Source organism: Elephantulus edwardii, unplaced genomic scaffold (genome assembly GCF_000299155.1).
Source record: "Elephantulus edwardii isolate Elephantulus edwardi_28Jun2011 unplaced genomic scaffold, EleEdw1.0 scaffold00056, whole genome shotgun sequence".
Lineage (NCBI taxonomy): Eukaryota > Metazoa > Chordata > Mammalia > Macroscelidea > Macroscelididae > Elephantulus > Elephantulus edwardii.
In genome coordinates, this window is record NW_006399806.1 from 11,295,046 (window position 1) to 11,302,650 (window position 7,605).

The 7,605-nt window shown below is 33.9% G+C and overlaps 1 protein-coding gene across 1 annotated transcript in view; it reads right to left on the minus strand.

Moving 5' to 3' along the window:
• Nucleotides 1–7,605, minus strand: part of CNTN5 (contactin 5) — a 789,484-nt gene that overhangs the window by 703,060 nt on the left and 78,819 nt on the right. The gene's annotated exons all lie outside the window — the stretch shown is intronic.

Consider the following 7,605-nt stretch of genomic DNA (forward strand, 5'->3'; position numbering starts at 1 on the left):
AAGACAGTTTGACATTTTCTCAAAAAGTTGGAAATAGAAATATCATTAGACTCAGAAATTCCACTGTTGGAAATATACCCTAAAGAAACCATAACTATCATCCAAAAATATATATGCATATCCATATTTATTGTTGTTTTATTCACAATAGCAAAGAGATAGAAGTGTCCATCAAGAAATGGATAGAGAAACTGTGGTAGCATCATAATAGATGATGAAGAGATTGAGATTGTTAACAGCTTTAGGTTTCATAGCTCCACAACCAAATTGGGACCAGCAGCCAGGAAATTAAAAGACAAACTGCACTGGGAAAGTCTGCTGTCAGAGACCTCTCCAAAATACTGAAGAGCAACAGTGTCAGTTTGGAGACTAAGGAGTGTCTGATCCAAGCCATAGTCTTTGCAATTACGTGTTATGTATCAGAGATCTGGAAAATGATGAGAGATGATAGAAGGAGAATTGTTGCCTTTGAGCTGTGGTGCTGGTGAAGAATATTGAATATGGACTACTTGGAGAACAAATAGGTTCATCTTAGAGAAGGTGAGACCGGGCTGCTCTTGGAGGCAAGGATTCTGAGGTTTTGTCTGACATACTTTGGACATGTTACAAGAAGGAACCAGTCCTTGGAGCAGAATGTCATGCTTGGTAGGGTGGAGGGACAGCGCAGAAGAGGAAGACCCACGATGAGATGGATTGATTCATTTACTGGGATAATGGGATTACATGTTTTGGTGAAAATAATATTGGCACAGGATAGAGCAGGTTCTAGGCTGTTGTACATAGGGTCCCTATGAGTCACAGGTGACTCAACGCACACAACAACAAAAATATATTATACAATAGAATACTGTGCAGCACTGAAAAAAACAATGAACTTGTAAAACATTACACAGCATGGGGGACCGTAGAACACATCATACTGGGTGAAATATCTCAAGCACAAAAGGACAAACACTGCATATCACCACTGTTATAAATCAGGTTTGGTATGGGTGTTGGGAGGAGAATAGGATAATAGTGGATAGATAATAACCATTGCATTGGAACAGATAAAAGAAAGAACTGTCTAAAAGGAATAAATGACTAGGCATTATACGTACAACAACAGCCCAGAATAAGAAGGATATCATTGCAAAGAGGATGGAGGTAGAGGGAGGTAGGTAATTGTGCAAAAAAATGAATGATTATATATTAAAAAAGTGAACTGGTTGAGGGGAAAGATAGGAAGAGGGGCTAAGATATGAAACAATAAATAAATTAAAATCTAACTTCTAGCTTTTTTTTTTTGCCTCTTTCTTACCTTCTTCTCTTGTGCTCCTCTTTAAGTACTCTATTCTAACACAATAGCCATTTTTGCTGCTTTTAATCAAATATCCTAGGTGTTCTCATAACTCAGAAACTTTGTACTTTTTCTTTCCTCAAACTAAAATACTCTTGTTTCAGCTATAATTGTGTCATTCACTAGCACTGGTTTTAGGTCATTATTTAAATGCCACTTTCATAGAAACATCTTCCTTAAATGTTTTGAAATTCTACTATCACCCATGTCTTCCTATTTCCTTTCCATAATTATTTTCAAGCAAACTTTTATTTATCTTGTTTATTACGTCTCTCTTCATTAGGATAAGCAACTCTGGTGGCCCTAGTGGTAAGAAGCTGCAATCCCTAAGATGTGCAGTGCTAATCTACTACCTTCATTAAAATATAAGTCATATGAAAGTAACAATCTTGTGTGCTTTTTCATTGTAATGTCCCAGATCTCTGCCCTATCTTTTCTGTCTTTCAGGAAGACCCTCTTTCTCTGGTGTCCTAGTGCTAAGAAGCTGCACTGAAACACCAAAGGCACGTGATTGGAATCTACCAGCTCCTCTGCAAAAGAAAGATGAGTAATCCTCCAGGTAATTAGCCGTCTCTGAAAGCTGGCTAGAGGGTCAGCCATGGGTCAGTTTGGACTCAATAGTACACAACAACAACAAATATTGTATGTTGTTTTTGTTAGGTACCATTGAGTCTAATAGGAAACAGTTCTAATATTGTGAGACTTCACTTTTACAGAGAGAAATATTTTAAAGCAGTAGATTCTTCCATCTTCAAAATGTCTATTCTTCATAAAAAAAAGTTTAAAGTGGAAAGATGTTCAATTAATTGGCCTGAAATTCTTTTAATAAAAATGTTGTACTCAAATGTTATATTTTAATATAAATCACTCAAAATAATAACTAGGAAACTCTGGTAGCCTGGTGATTAGAAGCTGCCCTGCAATACCAGAGGCATGTGGATTGAACCCATCAGTTACTTTAAGGGAGAAGATGTGTGTTTTCATCCCATGGAATTTAGTGGCTCTGAAAACTCACTGGAGAGTAAGCAATGGGTTAGTTTTGACTCAAGAGGACCTAAAAATGACAACTACCTAATAACTAAAAAGAAAATAGTAAATTTATATTTTAAAATATTTCCATGAATAGTAAGCTCTGTGGAGATTAAAAGAGCTATGCTAAAATTCTGGTGTACCTACACATCACTTACTGACTAAAGTTCTAAAGTTCTGATAATTATATAAAAATCTAAATTATACCTAAATGATGACCACATCAGTTTACAAAATGGAACATGAGTAGATTTATACCTAGTTCCTAATAAGTATATGATAAATATTTTCTTTATAATTATTTCTAACTAAAAGCCTAAATAATTATTTGTTTCTAAATAATTTAATTACATAAAATGATTATCATCAAATTGTACTATTGGACCCCATCTATAAATTTATACAAATTAACAGAAAAAATATAATCTTTATAAAGGAGAAGAGACAACTGAATGTAATCAATAGGAATACAACTGATCTTAGCCAGTCCCTTCACCTCTGGAAAATTAAGATGATAACCTGTAACAAAGTTATTGTAGCATAACTACAATAATGCATGCACAGAAGTCAGTACAACCCACAGCACAATGGAATAAAAGGAAGCAATTGTTTTTACTAGTTTTGGACTTCTGAGTCACTGCTATATTTTAAAACTAGTGATGCTATGTTTTGAAATTTTTCACTGTAACTTCAGTTCTTATTAAGAGTTACATATTATTTTAGATGCTGATTATACACAGATAAATCATCCAGATTTGGTATTGCCCATGAGCAACTTTTTCTTAATGACTGTTGAATAGTATTTGCATTTAAGATATATCATAGTAAATAGGTATTATTAGAAAGAAGATTTTTGTGAAACCTTTTCTAAAGAATTGGTTTTAAGCTGGCAACTAAAGAAATGAGTTCGTATCTCTACTTTATCTGCACATCAATATGTATACATGTATACATTGAACTTTTAAAGAAATCATCATTTTTAACTTTTGCTTTTTTGTCTTTCGGTTTGTATTTGTTCAAAGATACTTTACATGATATTGGTTTTATTATTTTGACATGCAATTGCATTTGAATACAAAAAAGAACTTTTTGCTTCATCTGAGAGTTTTCTTTCTTTTAATAGTAATTTAATATATATTTATTGAAACAACTGATAAATCTATAATCATACTTTATGAATTTGTTTCTAAGCTTTTAAATTCATTCCTTTCCTTTTTCTCTTTTATAACAAAATCATTTTCTTTATTGTTCCTTTGTTGTAATTGATAATATATGTAAGTAGTTTATAATAAATATATAGGTTTTTCTATTTTTAATAATTTTTCTTTGCCTTAAAAATAATTTTTTAGTTTAGTGAAAAATGATACAGTGTTTTTTAAAGCATCCCCTCCCCCAATTTAATATGAGGAACTTTGGAACTTTTCAAACTGTTCATACATTGCTGTGTAATTCACTTTTATGATTTTATTAATAAAATATGGTTAGAGCTGAAATTATTTTTATTATTAGTGTTCATGTTTCATATCTCTGTATGATGTTAGGATTTTGAAATGGTTTTTGTATTCACTGGCTTAGCCCCTCTGGGGGCATAGTCTCTAGCTGCCTCAACTGCACAGACTTGGTTCACCTATTGATCAATGTCATCAACATCATTAAAAGCTGCAAGCCCAGCATAGAAGAGAGGAAGAGAGTTAACGTAACTGAGGAGATACTTCAGTGATGATGATGATGAAGCCCCAGAGATGGAGCCAGAATTAGTGGTTCTGTTTGCTGGACAACTAAAGGAAGAGCTGACTTACCAAAGCTTGTTTGACAATTGAGGAAACTAAGATGCTTCTTAAATTTGGATGGCTAGACTGAACATGGATTTTCACTTATTGACTTAGAAGCTAACTGAACTAATTGAGGAATTGTATATTCTTATAAATCTGACTTGGGACAGTTGGATTAAATCTTGCCTTTCACTGTGTGATATCATATGTCTCCCCTATACTCTAACCTATTTCTCTAATAAACCTCACAACTGTGAATAAAGTCAAGCCTGTGAGTCAATTTGCAAAGAACATGTAACCCAGGGATTACAGGTAAAAGTAGATAATTTAGGAGGAATTTAGGGGCCATGTCTGACCTTGTAGCTATTATTTTGATACTGTAGGTGCTATTGATAAGGACAATTATTCTTCTTAATGGAGTTAGTAGAGGTAAGACTTGGTCACTCTAATATTTTTCCAGCTCTTTTGAAATTAATGTCAAGAGTGGAATTCATTGCATTTGCTCCAGACTCACAGAACCATGAGATTTTATAAACTTGAGACTGGAGAAGTTTACAGCTAAAATGGTTTGTTGCTACAAAGTGGGAGAGAAAACCGAAATGGTTGCTTTTGCTGCTCTAAGATGTAAAGAAAACTCAAGCAGCCACTTTATGGTCTGAGACAAAAGGGTAAAGAATGAAATAAAAAAAAAAAGAATGAAAATGAAACTGAGAAATTATTTAAAGTCTATATTTATCCAGTCTCTTCCCTCTCTTTTTATGTCATAATGTTGGGAAATATAAAAATTATTAAACTCTTAGTTCATTTAATATTAAGATGATATATGGTAAGAATGATTAAAAGTTTTGTTGATTTAATGTTTAGATGTATGAGAAGAGGGAGAGTGCATCAAGGAGAAAATTGGAAGTTGGTCTCTGGCTGTTCTGCATACCAGCAGTACCAAGGACAATTACACATAAGAAGAGGCTGGCATAGGCAGAAGATATTCCTTCTAGAGTAGGCATGAGACTGAAAGCAATGTTATATAGAAGTGCTTGTGGCCCTGCCCTCCTCAAACCCATACAATTACAAACTTTAAAAGAGGTAGTTGCAGGCAGGAGAGATTTCCCCAAGGCAATGCATGAGGTTTGAGGGGCAACTGCATAGAGATACAGGGGAGTGCTCTTTTCACCCCATCCCAGATAGAGAGAGTGCAGCAGTCAGAATAAAACTAGTCTCTGGTCACATTGTGGACCAAGAATAATTACAAACATTTGAAGAGTTGGGCAGTGCTCAGGTGAGATTCCCATAAGAATGCACTGCAGCACCAAAAGAAGTTAAAAGACTCTAGAAAAGGTGACCTTTTCCATTGCACAAGGCAAGAAAGGACTCCTGGTATAGCAAGTTGTCCTCATCTTAAAAGGGAGTACTTTAAGTCGGCAACTAATTAGTAACATCATAAAGAACTGCCAATGATCTATGCAGGCACAGTAGAAATAGCCTGACACATACCAATAAAAACTTTACATAATGCCAAGAGAGAAGCAGGCAGTTTCAAACATTGTGGAAAAAAACAAAAACCCAAAAATAAGCTTTCTTCTAAAAAAAGTAAAAAGTATTGCAGATCCAATGAATACTTCAGAGACAGACAGAAGAAATAAATATATTGATGTTGAGTCATATGAACACCTACAGAAGAAGGTACAAACAACAGAAAAATGGAAGCCATAAATATAGTGAATACCCATGAAATAGAGAACTAGAAAAAAATATATTGATACAGAATTAGATAAATAACTATGGAAGAAGGGATGGAAGAAAGAATGGAAGCCATAAAGAAAGCAAATACTCCAGAGACAAGGAGTCAGAAGAAATAAATTTTCATGGAGGAACATGAAAAACTACAGAACTTTCAAAAGATGGAAGAAAGAATTTAAACTATAGATAATAAGGGACAAGAACTTAAAAAAAAAAAAACAACACAAGGCAGAGAATGTACAACTAATACATTACTGGAAATAATAGAAGTGCAAAAAAACACAGTCTAGACTATGAAGATCAAAAAGGCAAAAGTTTCTAACATAATGGAGGGACAAAAAAATCAGAACTAAAGAGATGGGACAAAGAAAGTCAGTGAGTTAGAAGACAAGAATATCAATGGAAATATACTAGAAGAAAAAAAATAGAAGACAGAAGGAAAATGAAGAAAATAATAGATTTATATAGGATAATATAAAAAAAGAGCAATATACAGGTAATTGGAATTCCAGAACACAAAGGAGACAGAGAACACACTACAAAATTTTTTGAAAAGGTACTAGAGAAATACTTTACAGGCATCATGAAGAATGAGAAAATCCACCTCAAAAAGGTTAGCAAACACTAAACAGACTAGACTTCAAAAGAAAAACATCAAGACATATCATAGTCAAATTCTTTAGAAACAAAGATAAGAATAGAATACTAAAAGCAGCACAAGAAAAACGAAGAGTCATCTATAAAAGAGAATCAACTAGATTATGTTTGGATTTCTAAGAACCCATGTGAGCTAGAAGAAAATGGAATGGCATACAGAAGAGTGAAAGAAAACAATTGCCAACTAAGGATCCTGTACCTAGCAAATCTGTTCATCAATATGAAGGAGAAATTAGACTACTTGTACAAAAATAGGACTGTAAGAAATTTGTGAAAATAAGACCAATCTACAAGAAATACTAAGGGAACTATTTAACTAGAGATAACAAATGAAAATGGATGGACATAAAAACCAGAAAAAGACAGACAACAAATTGGCAGTGATAGAACCTGGCCTGGAAATAATGACACCTAATGTGAATGACCTATATGACCAATCAAGAGAAAAAGAATATAAGAATGGATTAAAAAACCCAAATCCCATCAATATGTAGCCTACAAGAGACACGTCGAAGAATCAAAGAAAAAGGTGGACTGAAAATCAAAGGGTAGATAAAAATGTACCAAGCAAAAGACACTCATAAAAAGTTGGAGTGATATTACTAAGCTCTAATAAAATAAACTTCAGGATAAAAACCACCATAAAAGATAGGAAAGGGAACTATATAATGACTAAAGGTACAGTAGATAAAAAAAGACATAACCTTGGACAATATGAATTCACCAAAAGATAGACCTATAAAATATATAAAACAATGATTAACAAACTTGAGAAAAGAAATAGATCGTGCTATAATAGTGGTAGAAGACTTTAATACTCCACTCCCACCAAAAGATAGCCCAATTAAATGGAAATCCAAGTTCATTATAAACTAGCAATAAACCCTCAATTAAAAAAAAGATGTCATTGTTGTTGTTGTTATGTGCTGTCGAGTCGCCTGCGACTCCTAGCGAAAAGCCCTAAACTCTGCTCTGTCCTGTGCCAATAGCACTGTCTCTGACACTCCCATCCCAATTATCCCAGTCACTGAATCAATCCACCTCATAGAGGGCCTTCCTCTCCTGCGCCGT